This window comes from Musa acuminata, chromosome BXJ1-1 (assembly GCF_036884655.1).
Source record: "Musa acuminata AAA Group cultivar baxijiao chromosome BXJ1-1, Cavendish_Baxijiao_AAA, whole genome shotgun sequence".
Classification (NCBI taxonomy): Eukaryota; Viridiplantae; Streptophyta; class Magnoliopsida; order Zingiberales; family Musaceae; genus Musa; species Musa acuminata.
In genome coordinates this window covers 19,557,021-19,574,546 of record NC_088327.1, presented here as the reverse complement: position 1 = coordinate 19,574,546, position 17,526 = coordinate 19,557,021, and the positions used below count along the sequence as shown (strand labels likewise).

The 17,526-nt window shown below is 36.3% G+C and overlaps 1 long non-coding RNA gene across 2 annotated transcripts; it reads right to left on the bottom strand.

Annotated features, from left to right (window-relative positions):
* Positions 1 to 8,283: 8,283 nt before the first annotated feature.
* On the bottom strand, positions 8,284 to 17,181 carry LOC135587403 (uncharacterized). Of its 2 annotated transcripts, XR_010475870.1 has the most exons (3): positions 16,914 to 17,172; positions 16,485 to 16,575; positions 8,284 to 9,340 (listed from the first exon to the last, which is right to left on the bottom strand). It is a non-coding gene; the product is annotated as an uncharacterized LOC135587403 (long non-coding RNA). The 2 variants fall into 2 exon arrangements; XR_010475868.1 differs by lacking the exon at positions 8,284 to 9,340 and having other exon boundaries at positions 16,327 to 16,575; positions 16,914 to 17,181.
* Between the last annotated feature and the right edge of the window lie 345 nt (positions 17,182 to 17,526).

Below are 17,526 nucleotides of genomic sequence, written 5' to 3'. Positions count from 1 at the left end.
GTGGCCTCTTTAGGCTTGTAAATAAAGGTTGTGTCATATGGACACGTGCGAGAGATTTTCGATCTATAATGGACAATTTTACCCTTTGTTGTGCAATTGTTCAGAGCTTGTAAAGTCTGTTTGTAATTTGCATTATCTATGAAGTGTTTTTCAGAGATGTTTGCTTGTGGATCCCGATTGAGGCGTTCTCTCTAACCTGTTCTCTCTTTTGTTGGTCCTAAGGGACAATGGGAGGCTTCGGGGAGGCTGACCTTTGCGGACGGACACGTAAGGGTGCCGCATGACTTAGGCAAAACTAGCTAAGTCCGTGATAGATGGTATCAGAGCAGGACAAGCACTCATAGAAACACTTAGCATGCAAACGTGGGGGACCTAGCGGGGCTGCGTTGAGGGCAGTCAGCACACGCGTGACCGTTTGGGGGAAAACGGGCATGGAGATGTAGGAAAAAGGAGTCGCTTGTTGGAGCGGGCATCTGACATTGACATTCAGAGGAATGGCCAACCCTTCGCGCAAAAGGCACCACGAGAACATGCAAGCTTGGAAGAATGCAAAGCGCACAAAGGTTGGGATGGCTGAGTTTGAGCTACGGCTCAATGTTGACAACTATACTTGATGGTGCTCAAGACAAGCGAGACGCTTGGTAAAAGATGAGACCATGCAAGGTGGAATGAGTTGCTCAACGACCAAAAGAGTTATGCAAAGCTCATAGAGGTGAGGGGAATTGCTAACTTGAAGAATTTGGTACTCATGCATGGGCTTGTATGCGGACGATGGAATGTTCGTGGCTATCCCAAGGTGACCGAAACTCGGCGCCATGGAGCATTGAAACTTTCTCTTCGGCATGTGAAGGATACGTCCGTAGGAGGCTGAAGTGTGCAACAAGTTCAGCATGTTACTAGGCCTTGAGTGGTGCAGCGGGGGTTGTATTGACGTGGAGTCGCAATCTAGCAAGTGCGTTTGCAGGAGGCAGAACAATGCACAGTTTGTTTAGTAGATCGGAGTAGTCCAAGGGGATGGTGGTCTCCGAAACAAAGAGAGATGTTGCTCCAACGGGACAGTTATCCTGGAGGGATAAGTCTCGGCTCTCCAGAGGGAGAATCATGTGGGATGGACCTCACATGTTGAGGAGGAGTACCTCAACAAACAACAACTCCATGAAGCTCAATGGACTGAGCAAGCGGCGAGGAGTCGTCGCATGATCTCGCTTGAGAGAATGCATTGGTGGATGCATTGCGAGATTAAGTGGGGGAGCGACCCAAAGCAACACAAATGAAGGCACACTTGGAGTCGATATGGAGATCGGACTCAAGAGAGGGCTGACCCGTGGAATGGTGGGCGCGAGGGCCACCATCGACTCAATGCAAAAACGAGGAGCGGAGCAACTTGGGTGTAACTTGGCGAAGTACTCAAGCCGCATGAAGGGAGCCAGCATAGAAGTTGGAACATGGAGCAAAGGCACAGTTCTTTCCTTAGATAGAGGTCAAGGACATGAACTCTTGCAGAGGCAAGAGTAGGATCATGTTATTCCATGGGTCCTTCATTCTGACGGAGCGGACTCATCTTGCATGGTGCCGAAGACGAAGGGAGCTTCTGGGCACATGCACCTTATCTCGGAGAAGCATTTGACGGAGGAACTAAGGCGACTCAATTTGCGGAGGCGAAATTGGGTTCAGAAGGCCTTAGCACGGGGCAAGAGGACTCAGAGGTGGGTACTCTTGAAGAATATGCCACAGTGTTGCCATTCAAGTTGCCATGAAGGAAGCGGTGCACAGCGGAGATTGTGCTGGTAGGGGCAGAGGCCCATGATCCAGACAATGGTGCACTAATTGCAGCGAAGTCAGGGGACTTTGGGAGCTACTAGGCGACGGACTGTCCTAGAGCGGTGCTTCATCTAGGTGTGACCCAAGAGTGGGTGGATGAAGGTCGATTGCCAAAGGAGTGAACAAAATCGAAGGTGGAAGAGACCCTGCGATGTATTGGCAGAGGCCACACATGGAGGGTTCACAATTCGAGTTTATTCCACAAGGATCAGAATGCAATGGAGATGTCACCAGGAGGCGACATGGTGCAGCGGATCGTGGTGGAACAGTTCGTGGCAATACGATACACACGACATAGTCCCGTGAGGGGCTAGATCATACGGAGGTATGATCGGGAGCTACTGGAAGCTCCACTTCGGTGAACAACACGACGACAAGAAGGGCTATATATTCAAGGAGTGAAGGTCATGGTACCGCAGAGGCGGGTCTTCCGTGCGTGCATCGAATTTTGTATTGGATGAAAGCCTTGGTCATCAGCATATGGGGGCTGTGTTCCACCAAGGGAAAAGTTTGAATGCAAGTACCAGTGAGTTCCATGGGAGGGACTTGATCATGCAGAGGTATGATCGAAGCAGCTGGAGAGTTGGACTGCTCCAGAGCTCATATTCGCTTAAGGGAGCCCGGCAAGTCAGAGGACAAGGTCGAGTAAGCGAACGTTGCTACCAAGGAAGCTAAGGAGAACAGAATCGGTGCAAATCCTACAACGTGATGGCAGAGGCCATGCATGGGAGTTGCAGTCTGTCTTTCTATCGACCAGAGGGAGCTGCTTGGAGAACACAGAGGTGTTGAAGCAGGAGGTCGAAAGGGGCGAGGAAGCGACGACGAGTCCAGAGAGACTTAGCTACCCAAAATCAAGCATCAGTTAGAATGGAGGTGGACTCAGAGGAGTGCCACAGAGACATATCTACTGATCGTGAAGAAAAGGGATGCAGATGCGACGCGACGGATAGTAGGGCCATGGTACCGCAGAGGCGGGACTTCCGTGAAAGTCATTGATCCCTTGCTCTCATGGAGGGAGATCGTTTGGTCGTGAAAGGGGCCGAGGAGGTGGAGCATGCAGAGGCAATCTCCAAGTACCGAGACAAGGCTGAAGGGCAGAGGCCGAGGAACTTCGTAAGACTGGTGTCAATGTACTTCGGGTCATGCAAGAGTGCATAACCAAGGAACGAAGCAGGCAGTACGTGGTGTTGTACCTTTGCTACTCAGAGGAGTAGGCGGCAGGGTTGATGGAGAAGACGGTACAATCCTAGAGGCGAGCAAACCTATGATAGAATTACTCCAAGTTAGGGTGAAAACTTCCTGCATTCCAGAAGTTCGATGGCATTGAGAAGGTGAATCACAGTAACTAACTCAACTCAAGGAGTGCAAATACTTCAAGTGCTTCAGAAGTGTGAGCAAAGAGCAGGCGAAGGCCAGTAACCAGCTCGATGCATGAAGTACAACCCCGAGGAGGCCGGCGAAGTCAAATAACCTTTGCCTTCTCAACTCTTAAGAGAATGGGCGAAACCGAGTACCCCAATTCTCTTATCCAACAGAGGAGCTCTGCACAAGTTCAAAGACCCTTCGAAGATAATGAAAGATAATAGTTGTCAAATCCTCACCAACGGTGATCAGTGCTACTGAGAGTAGATTGTCCGCTTCATTTCCCAACGAAATGTCAATCGAAAGTGGAAGTGATGCGAACCTACTTGGATGCAACAACTAAGTGAAAGAAGAGTCAATGAGCAAATTTTGTGGAGGAAGGACCCAAAACTTCAGAAGTTTGCGAGACGATGCTCGTTAAAGCTCCAACAAGCATCCACCCAGTTCAAGCAGCATGAGGAATTTGAGAGACTAGCGCAGTAAGGATGATCTTTTCCTTCATCTGGGGGATCCGTAGGAATCAACAAGGATCAACATAACTCAGCCAACCCCACACCAGAGTCAGAGTTATTGGTGAGTTGAAGCAGCATGGCAGATTAAATGTTCGACTACTCAAAAACAGCAGCGGAGAGCAGCTAGGAGCCAAGAGGCGCATTGTAGCTGGAGCAGAAGATTGAAGACTCAACAAAGGCGAGGAGTTGTAGTGTCGACAAAGGCTTCAACGAGGACGTCGAAGGAATAAGTGGGGGAGAATGTCACGGACAAACTTCTAAACAAGATGTTTGATGTAATGCTTATGTATGTCCGTGTCTTTTGGCATGTTCATGCCTTGTAAAGCATGTAGAGGGGCGGCCGAAGGCTTAATAGTCCTATTTTAGTTGGGTTGGTGGCCTCTTTAGGCTTGTAAATAAAGGTTGTGTCATGTGGACACGTGCGAGAGATTTTCGATCTGTAATGGACCATTTTACCCTTTATTGTGCAACTGTTCAGAGCTTGTAAAGTCTGTTTGTAATTTGCATTATCTATGAAGTGTTTTTCAGAGATGTTTGCTTGTGGATCCCGATTGAGGCGTTCTCTCTAACCCGTTCTCTCTTTTGTTGGTCCTAAGGGACAATGGGAGGCTTCGGGGAGGCTGACCTTTGCGGACGGACACGCAAGGGTGCCGCACGACTTAGGCAAAACCAGCTAAGTCCGTGACAGAACGTTTGGACTTCCGACGAACTCTCAAACTACCAATGAAGTCACGTCCTTGACTCCGGGACTTCATTTTGCTTCATGCCTTGTTATCATAGTTAATCGTACACATGTAAAACATACTTCGATCTAGACAATTAATACTAAGCATTAATCAAGTTATTCGGTATGTCATTGGTCCCTCGACGCTTCGTCAGATTCTTCGGCACATCATCCTCTCTTGCGACCTATTACCCAATTGGTTAGTTGACTCTGCAACTCCGATATCTTTGGCATAATATTCGCTCTTCTTAGCCCGATACCTGAATCCACGGCCCGAAGCCTTCTGTCGATACGTCGACTGATCCTCCGGCTCGACGTCCAATTTTCTAACATGTTTTCCTCCGGCACAACATGATTTTTCCTACTTTAATTGTCTCATCCTTATCGAAGCATCCTACGTCACTCAAAATATAAATTAAAATATAAACATATATCGATTGGTTTCATCATCAAAATACGAGATTCAATACTAATAATATTAATACAAATAACTATAAATATAAATCATAAGATAATAAACACTAGATAAAGTATATGTTATATTATTAAAAACTTTTAAATATTTAAAAAAATTTCACATATTGTTGTTGATATAAATAAACTTACCCAACATAATTTTCAATAAAAGTACATAATAATTTTTTTATATTCAAAATTTTTTTAAGCAATTCATACATAGAATTCCATCACGTAGACATATCTCAAGGAAATGTTTTCAGCTTTTTATCATTGGACTTACAAAATCTGACTCATTTTTTTTATTACTTGTGGATGACTCCACACAAATAAAATAGCTTACTTAACAGGAGAAAAAAAGTTTCAAGAGATCTAAGTCCACAAATTCAAAATATGGCAAGCATATCTAACATGAGAAAAGACACCCACGATTGACAAACTATTTTAAATTCTTGAATAGAAGTAATATTTGCCAATGCATTATCAAAATCAATAGAAAAATTAAAAATGAAATAATATTCTTCTAAAAATTATCGTCATCATTCTATAAATATTATTGATGAATGGCTATATGCCATTCATCGAAAACTATAAAATAAATAATATATTTTTGTGTCATCCAATCATTGTCTATCCAATGACAAATGACTCTCGTATAGGAGTATATTTACTAGTGATCATTATAAATATCAGAATGAATAAATAGAAATATGATCACCAAAGCTAGAAATTTTTTTTATAAATATTTTATTTTTATAAAGGTTATGTAAATTGCAAGTAAGAATGAGGAACTTATTGTGTGGTGAGATTTAAGGCTCCTTATCAATAATCAATAAATCTAACTTTTTCATTGAAACTAAAAGATAAATATTCAGTGATGATTAAGCTAGCTAATGCTTTATAATTTTTTAACAAAAAAATGAAAATTGGTAGAAATAGGGTACCCAAAAATTTACATTCGACTCTTCTCCATACCGAATTGTGTTAGATATTTCTTGCTTTTAAAATGTTCTATATCCTCCTTCTATGATCTTGAAAACTTGGTGCAATAATTACATATCATATGAAATGAGCCATTGTCATTTTAAATCTTTTTGAAGTATTCCTTGAATATGTTCGACTTGAATTTGATCGTTACATTGATGATGTCCAATTCAACATCGACATTACTATATTGGTTTTCTTGAGTTGCCATGATCGAACTTTCAAAAGGCTCTTTGATGGTGAAGTGATCGCTTCCACTTGCCATTGAATAAAAAAAGAGTAAAAAGAGCTTCAAAGCGTTCATACTTCAAGCATGAGGAAGAATGAGGGATTCGAAGGGCATTTATATAATTTTAGATTTTTTTTGTTAAAATACTCCCAAAACTATCTATTACGTGATTGTTAAAAGGGACAAATCTATAATTTTTTTAAATTATAAAATAATTAAAATACCTCGGAATATAACCATTTATATGAATTTTGGGAGGGACAACCAATCCATAAGTCCCTCTGTCGATCAATCGTTAAATTTTTCTTCTTTTCTTTAATCGTCAATTTCGATTCAATTTGAAATTAATGAACCATTTGGCTCGTTCGATTTTGATTCGATTCAATTTCAATTTACTTCCGGTTCAAGTCGTGGTTAGATGTAGATATGAGATCCTATTTTTTGTGGTTGCTAGAGATTTATGATATTTCTTTTTTCGTGCAGGGTTATATTTAATATGACCATAACAATTGACTCATGCTACGCATTTATTTGGAAAGAGTCCTTTTGAAGTTATAGCTAATGCTGCCAAAAGCATTTATATATATATAAATAATTGACCTCTTTCTTACCAAAGAGATGTAAGAAATGCTATGGTCAATTGCTTGGTTATTTACTCAAAGCATTAGGTGCCTTCTTTTTTGATTTTTTTTTTTTCTGAAGCTTTTGGTAGATCAATGGGGATGATTTCATTTGAAACGTTTTATTGGGAATAGTGTTTAGGATTCATAGCTTAGGGTTCGTAAAATGCTGATGTCATTGACTTTTTGTTGAGAGAGAGGCATTCTGGCTACTTCTCCAGATCATACATCAAGTCAATGTCACATGTTTACGACAAAGAAAGACAAAGAGAGGGAATACATCACGGACATAGGGAGAGGGAAGAGCAGAGGCAGAGGATGGACCAAGAAACATGGATTGTGAGGTAAAAAGAAAGGGGGAGGAGGGTGGAGCTCAGCTCAGGAAAACTGAAAACTCAATCAAAACCCTAAAAAATCTTGACTTGGCAGAGAACAGTGGGAGATCAACGAAATAGAGGCATTCATTCTCACAGGCTTTTATCACAGATAAAGATGAATCAAACCCATCTATTTATCCCCATTTTCATTGAGCACACAGACGGCTGCTACTCATTTTTATTCCCCATTTTCCAAATGAGAAATGACAATCCCGTTATTTTTTTTTATTTTTTTTCAAAAATATTTTTATTACATTAAATAACATACGTTTACGCATGATTCGAATCTAAGATCTATCACTTGTACAATAAATAAATACACTGACCAACTCAGATGAATACTAAACTACATCATAATTTCACATTACAATGAGAGAATGAATGGGAGATGTCTACCAAATTTGTGTTGATATCTAGCTTTTGGACAGCTAGAATTGAAGATAGCACATCGATCTTCTTATTTGGTTTTATGAACAACATTATTGTCTCATTGATAGCCTCTAATGTGCCTGCATTCTTATTTTCAGCACAGTGAGCTTTTAACCCCTAACCATTCAAAGATAACTTTCTCAGAAGTAATTTTTTTTCTACAGCAAAGAAACTATATTACCTTAACCAAAACTATAAAAAAAACGAAGGAGTTAAGAGTCCGCAAAGGAAGACCAAAAAAAAGCAAAACTTGGTGTGACTATGAGCTACAAGATTTAAGGAGCTGTCGAAATAACAAAAATGAATAATATTAAACAAGGAAACGAACTGTTGTACGTCAAAAAGTAAGGTTTGGAGTCCCTATTGAGTCGCTTCGGTAGAATTGATATAGTTGGATGAGTTGGAGGGAGTCAGTATATAAGTTGAGGCGTTGTGCTTGTCTACATCCTTCTAATTGGGCACGAGTCTCGACCATGAGTGTTGATGAGGAATGGTAGAAAAAATCACCCTCCAAAATAACTCGACCATCCATGTCCTTGAGAACGAATCGACCACCAGCAAGATCAATGTCCAAGTCAAACGTGACATCACATTTAAACCTTAGGGAAGAGAAAACTTTCTATGATGAATGGAAGTCGATGACCCCCTCGAGCACATCAACAAAACAATAGTCATTTGTGTCAGCGACAACACAAAGAAGCAATTATAAACACAATAACTAGCTGTGGTAACAGAGCAGCAGAGAGTCTAGAGATATTATGCATGATAATGGTAACAAAGCAGCAACTTCACTGGAAGGTAAAAAATTATGACCAAGCAGAAGCTCGGATACTCCAGATTGCCAATCTAAGGACATACACAGTGAAAATATGACTCCCTTCGAAATATATATAATGGATAAAAATTAAGCTCAATGGCCGGAAAAAAAAGGTTCCATGTAGGCAACCCTATATAGCTGGGACATCACAGCTTATTGTTGCTCATATAACCTAGAAAAATTACTGATACTGGAGACTTGCAGTTGCAACTTAACAATGAAATGAGATTTGATCGCATAGCAAGAGAGGCTGACATAAAATGTTAATTATTTTACAAATCAGAAAGAAGAAGGGATGTGAGAATATCTGCATGGCTTAATGATATGTACTCATTGCAAAGTTAAGCCCATTGAACTTTGCCAAAAATAAAATTGAAGCCCTATGACATTTCAAAGAAACGAGATGAAGCAAAAATAATATAATAATAATAATAATAATCCATTTAAATAATTGTGGATATGTCTACTAAGACTAATTATTAGCACCATACATCATATATTCTAAAAGGTGGGGATCATCAAAGGAAGGAAAAGATGTTACAAGTAATCAAGAGACAATTAGTATGACATCTCAGTAAGCCCCTAAACTGCTTTAATCAGATAACAACTACACTCTAACAAGTAGACGCATCGTTAATACAGTTGTAGCAGGTAATAAGTCTACTAATCATCAAAATGGTTAAAACGTTTCGCCTTCATCAACTACAAAATCTTAATACAACAACAACAACAACCTGGCACGGCTAACAATGTCCAAGTCTTTACGAGAATTTTACATTGTAAAAGAGAGAATCTTGAAAAATATTAAACCCTTCTTACTGCTATGTTCTTAAATTCTTCACTTTGGAGTGAATGTATTTGAAGAGAAGCCCATCGGGCACGTTCCCATTCCCAGAGTCTTATGTTTTGCAGGATTTCACCTAATATCATCTTTCATTTCATTTCCACTCGTTTAGCTCGACGAGTACCTCAGCTTGCATATTGTCCACCTCAGCAGCAGGAGGGCAATCTAGCACAGCAATACCACCAAAACATATATAACGAAACTAATTAAATTTTGATTATAATCAATAAAAAAAATTTATTTAAAATAATTTTTTTTAAAAAAAATTAAAGATGAACTCTCATAATAACTTATTATAAACTTTTTGCTCTTATCTATAAATAGATAGGACCTCTAGAGATTGGATTATAGTTTCTCTCTTAACCCTCTTTCTGAACCATTCCTCGGTTTCTATTATAGATTGACAACGATTTTGGATCTAAAGGCGGTGTCCTTGTCGATCTCATAAAGATTTTTTTAAGATGACATCAAAAGGTGTCCTTGTCGATCTCATAAAGATTTTTTTAAGATGACATCAAAAGATACGCATCATAAATACAGATATAATATTATTTGATTTTAATCTTAACATAAAAAATAGTTTTCACATGACATATAACATATAATCGTTTTTATGATTACAATTGGTATTAAGGCCTAGGTTATTGAGATCAAATACTTTACATCTATTATTTTCTGATTTACGATAATGATCCATATTTTTATCGATATGTACTTCTCTATTTTATTTTGTTATCTGTTTGCTGCTGTTGTAAATACGATCTCTAATCATCGCGAAATAACAATGGTCGTCGCTGGCCGTACATCTGCTGGCGGCAGCGGCTGCGCTGGGCGCTGGGCAGCGTGCTCGCCGCAACAACCGTGCGCACAGTCGGCAGCCACACAGGCAGCCGCGTGCACACACCAAGCGGCGACCGCTCCCAGGCGGTGGCCGGGCGCTGGCAACAGTCGCGCACAGGCGCGCACGCAGCCGCACGGGCGGCAGCGCGCACACGCGACGGCCGCGCGCGGAAAGGTGCTGCAGGAGGGGCCGCACAGTCGGCGGCCACCCGCAGTAGGGTTTCCTTTTTTTGGCATATTTACAGTTTTACCTTGTTTTTATCAAATTACAGTTCTACCCTTTACAAATTTATTAATTCTAATTTATGTCTGTCAACATATTTACAATTTTACCCTTATGCAATTGAGAATTCTAATTTATATCCTCAACGATAAAATTGATAAATATGATTTATTATAATTATAATTATATTTTTAATTATTTGATTAGATTTAATTTAAAAAATTATAAATTACGGTTTACTTTTATAGTTTTCTTATATGACTTATTGATTATATTTTTACATATGATAAATAAAATCTAATTATTATTCTTGGATATTCATTTCGTTGTTCATATGTATATATTTAAAATTATAAAATAATATGTATCTTCCACATAATTATGAAATAATTATGAAATAAAATCTAATCATATGATTTTTTTTACTGACTAATGTTCAATAATTATTATGATTGTTATTCTATTATTAAACTACTTAGTATAAATTAAATTAAAAAAATTTGATGAATATTATTTGTAACTTATAGCTTATAGCTACCAAAGTAGTCTGGAATGATGGACTTTTAGGATGTGAATTACAATAAAAATTTTATCATTTATATCTCCCTAAGTTTTATCTAACCTATAGCTACCAAAGTGGCATGGAATGATGGGCTTTTGGGATGTGAATTATAATAAAAATTTTATCATTTATAGAACATTTTAAATTATATTTTATATTATTATATTTATCTTGTAACTTCCAAAGTGATCTAGATAAATTACTTGTAAAATAAAAAAAAATTATTCCTAAATAATATTAAGAAAATAATTTCACAATGGCACACATAATTAGGAGATTTAAATAATTCCAAAGGAGAATTTATTTCAAATAATTATGTGATGAGTATGATGATACCGTTTTAGATAACCTTGCAGTTTAGGAATGTATACCAAAATATAATAATATTATTTCACAAGGAGATATTAGTCCTCTATAGATGATGTTGAGTGAACACTAGATATGTTAATATTTCACCCAAAGGTGAAATATAGATGTTATCAATAGTCATCATATTTTAAAAAACTCAAAGCATTAATATCATTTTATATTTTTGCAGTGGTACTTTCATCTAGACATTCTTATGCTTCTAGTGTCCCTATATTCTCTGGATCAAATTATTCAGAATGGTCAGAGCATATGCAATTTACATTGAGCGTATTATATCTTGACTTAGCATTGCTTATTGATAAGCCTGCAAACTTGACTGATTAAAGTATTGTGTAACAAGTTAATAAAATAAAGGCTTGGGAAAGATATGATAGGCTTAGTTTAATGTACATAAGAATGACGATTACAAATAATATAAAGACTTCATTACCGCTTGCAACTAGCGTACGAAAATATTTAAAGGTTATTGAAGATAAATTTAAATCTGTTGATAAGTCATTGACTGACATACTAATGAAAGCACTGACTACGGCTCAGTTTGATAGCACTCGAGGAATTCAGGATCACATCCTCAATATGGCTGATAAAACTGTAAAACTTAAAACATTAGGTATGAATGTTAATGAGTTTATTCTTAACTCTTTCCTTCTCAATTTGGCCCATTCAAGATTCACTATAATACAAATAAGGATAAGTGAGACTTGAATGAGTTAACTAGTGTGTGTCTTCAAGAAGAATTGAGATTAAAGTATGAAAGCTCATATAATGTCATGACTGCTACTCAAAAAGTTCGTAACAAGAAAAGAAAATTGAAACATCATCCATCAAAGAAATTTGTCGTGTTTGGAAATGTTAAACAGATTAATGAAAAGAAAACTTTTACAATAAAATGTTTCTTTTATGACAAGAAAGGACATGTGAAGAAGGATTGTGTTAAATGCAAAACTTGGTTCGAAAAGAAAGGTATTAACTTGACCTTCAAAACTTGGTTCGAAAAGAAATGTATTAACTTGACCTTTTGTATGTTCCGAATCAAATATTACAAAAGTTCCTTCTAATATTTGGTGGATTGATTCTGGTATTATAACTCATTTTACCTATAATATGTAAGGATTTCTTTCAATCCAAAAACCAAAAGAATATGAAAGATTTATCATTAGGGGAAATCGTCTAAAAGCGAAAGTGATATCAGTGGGGACTTATCATCTACACTTAGAGATGGGTCGTATGATGGATTTTGTTGACACATATTATGTTCCTACTATTTCCATAAATTTAATTTTTTTATCTAGAATTGATAAGTTAGAATATTATCTTTCTTTTAGTAATGGTAATCTCAGTATATTTTATAATTCAATAAATGTTGGCTCTAGAATTCTGTGTGATGGTTTGTACAGAATTAATTTAAATTTTGAGTTTACAAAAATATTATTGACTGATTGTTGGATTGAAACTAGTTTCAATAATGAAAGATATTTTATATTGTGACATAGACGATTGAGGCATATCTCTAAGGAAAAGATTAGTGAAGGATAATATTTTGGAATATTTAGATTTCACTGATTTTGATGTTTGTTTAGATTGCATTAAGGGAAAGCAAACTAAATATATAAAGAAATATGTCATAAGAAGTAAAGAATTCTTTGAAATTATTCATACTGATATCTGCGGACCACTCTATATTCCTTGTTTTAGTGGAGAAATGTATTTCATCACATTTATAAATGACATGTCTAGATATAACTATGTTTATCTAATACTTGACAAGTCTTAAGCCGTTGATACTCTTGAAGTGTACATAAATAAGGTTGAGAGACAATTAGATAGAAAAGTTAAAATTATCAAATCTAATAGGGGTGGTGAATTTTATGGCAGATATGATGAATCCAATCAAAATATTGGTCCTTTTGCTATATTCCTAAAATAACGAGATATTTATGGTCAATATGCATTATCAAGTGTGTCATAGTAAAATGGTATTACTGAAAGGTAAAATTATACTCTTATGGATATGGTTAGGAGTATAATGAGTTATTTCTCTATACATGGGTCAATGTGGGGTGAAGCTCTTAGGATAGTTATTTACATCTTGAATAGGGTTCATAATAAATCGGTTCATCAACTCTATTTGAGTTATGGACTAGTAGGAAGTCTAGTATGAGACATTTATATATTTAGGGGTGTCCTACAGAGATAAGAGTATTCAATCCACATGAAAGGAAATTGGATCCAAGAACTATTTTTAGATATTTTATTGGTTATCCAAAAAATCAAAGGAATACAGATTCTAATGCCCTAATCATAGTATGAGGATAGTAGAATTTAGTAATGCAAGATTCCTAGAAAATGGTAAAATAAATGGGAGTAAACAAAATCTCAAAGGATCAATTTTGATATTAAGGAGATTCAGATTAATTCTCCCATATCATCTCCTATTCGAGAAATTGTTGTTCCTCAAATCAGTGAGAGCATTGACGAGGATGAACAATAAAATAACATCGATGAACTCTCACATGACGTTGATCTTGTAGAACAATCACAATTGGTAACTTTGAGAAGATCTTAAAAAAAAATATTATTTTTGATTATTATGTGCTATATCTACAAGAATCAGATTATGATATATGAATAAAAAGAGACATATTATCTCATTTTCACAAGCCATAGAAAGTAATGATTCTGAAAAATAGTATGATGTAATGAAAGAAGAGTTAAAATCAATGGTCTAAAATGGTATTTGGGAACTCGTTGAATTACCCAATAATTATAAAAGAGTCGATTGTAAATGGGTCTTTAAGACAAAACGAAACTCAGTGGGTAATATCGAATGATATAAAGCCAAACTTGTGGCCAAAGATTTTTCTCAGAAAGAAGGTATCAACTACAACGAGACCTTTTTTTCATTTTCTAGAAAGGACTCGTTGAGAATCGTCATGGCCTTAGTAGCTCATTATGATCTTGAGTTATATTATATGAATGTGAAAATAATATTTCTGAATAGGGATCTATACGAGGAAATCTATATGGAACAACTTGAAGGATTTATAGAAAAAAGAAAAGAAAGTTAGGCTTGTAAACTTAAGAAATTCATTTATAATATTAAACAAACTTCTAGACAATGATATATAAAGTTCATAATACCATTACTTCCTTCATATTTAACAAAAACATTATTGATCAATGCATATATCTAAAGGTAAGTGGGAGCAAGTTTATTATATTAGTCTTATATGTTGATGATATTTTACTTACGATCTTGGTTTATTGCACGAAACTAAAATATTTCTCAACAAGAACTTTAAGATGGTTGATATGAATGAGATAGCCTATGTTATTGTCATTAAGATATTCGGGGATAGATATCAAGAATCATTAGGTCTATCTCAGAAAGGATATATTAATTATATCTTGGAGAGATTTAATATGCAACTTTGCTCAACCAATGATATACCTATTACTAAAGATGAAAAATTTAACCAAAACCAATTTTTTAAAAATGACTTAAAAAAGAATCAAATAAAAAATATTTATTATGGGTGCGTAATTGGAAGTCTTTTATAGGCTCAAACCTATACAAGACCAAATATCAGTTTTGTAGTTGTAATGTTGGGTAGACATCAAAACAACCCAAGAATGGAATACTAGAAAGCTACAAAGAAAGTAATGAGATATCTATAGGGGACGAAAGACTATATGCTCACATACAAGAGATCAGATCAGCTTGAAATGACGGGATATTCAGATATTGATTTTGCAAATTGTCTCGACAATAGGAAGTCCACTTCAGGATTTGTATTCATGTTAGTTGGTGGGGCAATTTTTTGGAAAAGTACAAAGCAATCACTTATTGCATCATCAACAATGAAGGCTGAATTTATGGCATGCTTTGAGGCCACAAATCAAGCTTTATAGTTGTGAAATTTTATCTCAGGACTTAGTATGGTCGACTCAATTGCTAGGGTCATTGAAGATATTTTGTGATAACACTACAATAGTTTTTTTTCTTTGAGAATGGCAAGTACTTTAGTGGTTCCAAGCATATCGAGATAAAGTAATTAGTGGTTAGAGAAAGAGTTCAGAAACAACAAGTGTCAATTGAGAACTTAAGCTCCACTATAATGGTTGCTAATCTATTTACCAAAACTTTACAGTGTAAAATATTTAAAGAACATATTCTTAGAATGGGGCTTGTGAGTAAGCCATAAAAAATATGGTGGTGCATACTTAGGTAGATGCTATTATTGACTTTTTGCTTAATTAAAATTATTTATTTCTACTATCCTCTTTATATTTATGTTTATGCATATTATAGTTGAATGTAATAACAGAACTGTCCTGATAAGATAAATTACAATGGTCATTATGGACTATATTAGGAAAGACTAATAATGTTGTGGTACATAGAAGGACTCAATGTAGTATTATTGTATTTATTGGACTTATTTGCTTGTTTTTAAAATTCATGGCCATGTATAAAATGTTTTTCAAAATTCTTTGGAATCCAATTAGATAAAATTATTTTCAAATAAATTTTGTTTTATTTATTTGATTTTGAATATATTTTATATCTTATCAATTAATGAGTCAAATGGGAGAAGGTTAGATTTTACGATCCTTTATAATTGGATAAGAAATATAATGAAACTAATTAGATTATGATGACAGATATTATCCAATAGAAAAGAAGTCTATTTAAAGTAGGATTCCTTAGGGGATACCCTTGATGGGAGAAACTCTCATAATAACTTATCCTAGACTCTCTACTCACGCTAAGGAGTAGATGATCGATGTTACGCATCTCGTAGAGGACTCATAGAGGACGCAGTTGAGTGATTACAATTTCTCTCTCAACCCTCCTTGAACCATCAATCTCTCTTGTGAAAGGATAGGAAAAGAGGAAAAGGAACGTATAGTTCGTTCTTCTCACAGATTGACAACTATTTTGGATCTAAAAACGATGCCCTTATAGATCTCGTAGAGATCCTTTTCAGATGACATCAAAAGGTACGCATCATAAAAATAAATCTAATATTATTTGATTTCAATCTTAACATAAAAGATTATTTTTATATTTCATATATATAACTATTTTTATACTAACACTATGCCCATTAATCAAAAAATCAAAACTTTCTTAACTACGAAGATCTTCTAAACTTTTCAAGACAACAGAACATATATTGAAGGAGCAAGAAGCATCACATCAAACAAAAAATGAAGATACTGTAGACCATAGTTCCTAGAGAGATTTGCTGAATCCCACAATAATCTAAAAGATTCTATATGTTCCATGAAACTTATATCATGGTACTCACCAAGAATCATCCAATCAAAAGACTACGCTGCATCACTAAATCTTGTCCATCCTTCAGAAAGAAAAGAATCCAACAAGAAACCTCCTAATCTCTGCATCAAAGCAAGAAGCGGAAAGGCAACGAATGAAGACGATAAGAAAAGAAAATCAACCATAATACCACTGCACCATGCAAATCGAACTGCCCTTTGAAACCAATTTGATGCCCAACTCGATTTCCTCACAAGAAAAAAATGGTGAATGAATTGGAGATCACTAAATCAGGGTCTCACTCAAGCTCTCGATATCACCAAAATCGCACAAGAGGAGGGCAAGATGAACGCGGGTAGAGCTCACAACTTTCCCCTTCAGCCCACCGGAAAGAAGAAAAAAAAAAAAAAAAGAAGAGAAAGAAACCCAAGAAACTCAAGGAAGATGAGAAAGGTTCTACCTTGTAGGGATCGAACTTTGTGTCGGTCCCAATCGTGGTCGGGTTCTTCTCCATCGGTATCGATCGATGGAGATGAGAAGCTCATGGGCACAATAGCGGCGTGGGAAATTGCAACCCGAGGGGTGGGTACGAACGACACAGAAGACCACGAGGCATACTTGATGGACGGTTGTGATTTTGCGGGCCGGCTCGTTTGGCTGTCGTGTGCAGAAACGTGAAGCATCGATGGTGAGGTGGGCTGGTTGTATTCTTACGTGCAGAACGGGGGAACATAAATTGAGTTCTAAGCTTGAGGGTTACGAAAGACAAGCTTTGTTATAGTTGTATGCATAAAATCTGTAATATGTTATAAGAAATATAAAAATATTTTTTTATATTATAATTAAAATTAAATAATATTAGATCTGATTTTACGATGTACATCTTTTGATGTCATCTGAAAAGGATCTCTATATGATTTGCAAGGGCACCATCTTTAGATCCAAAACTGTTGTCAATCTACAAGGAGAACTAGATCATTCTTTTCTCTTCCTATCCTTTCACAGGATTACTTAGATTAATGGTTTAGGGAGGGTTGAGACAGAAATTATAATTCCTCAACTACATCCTCTAT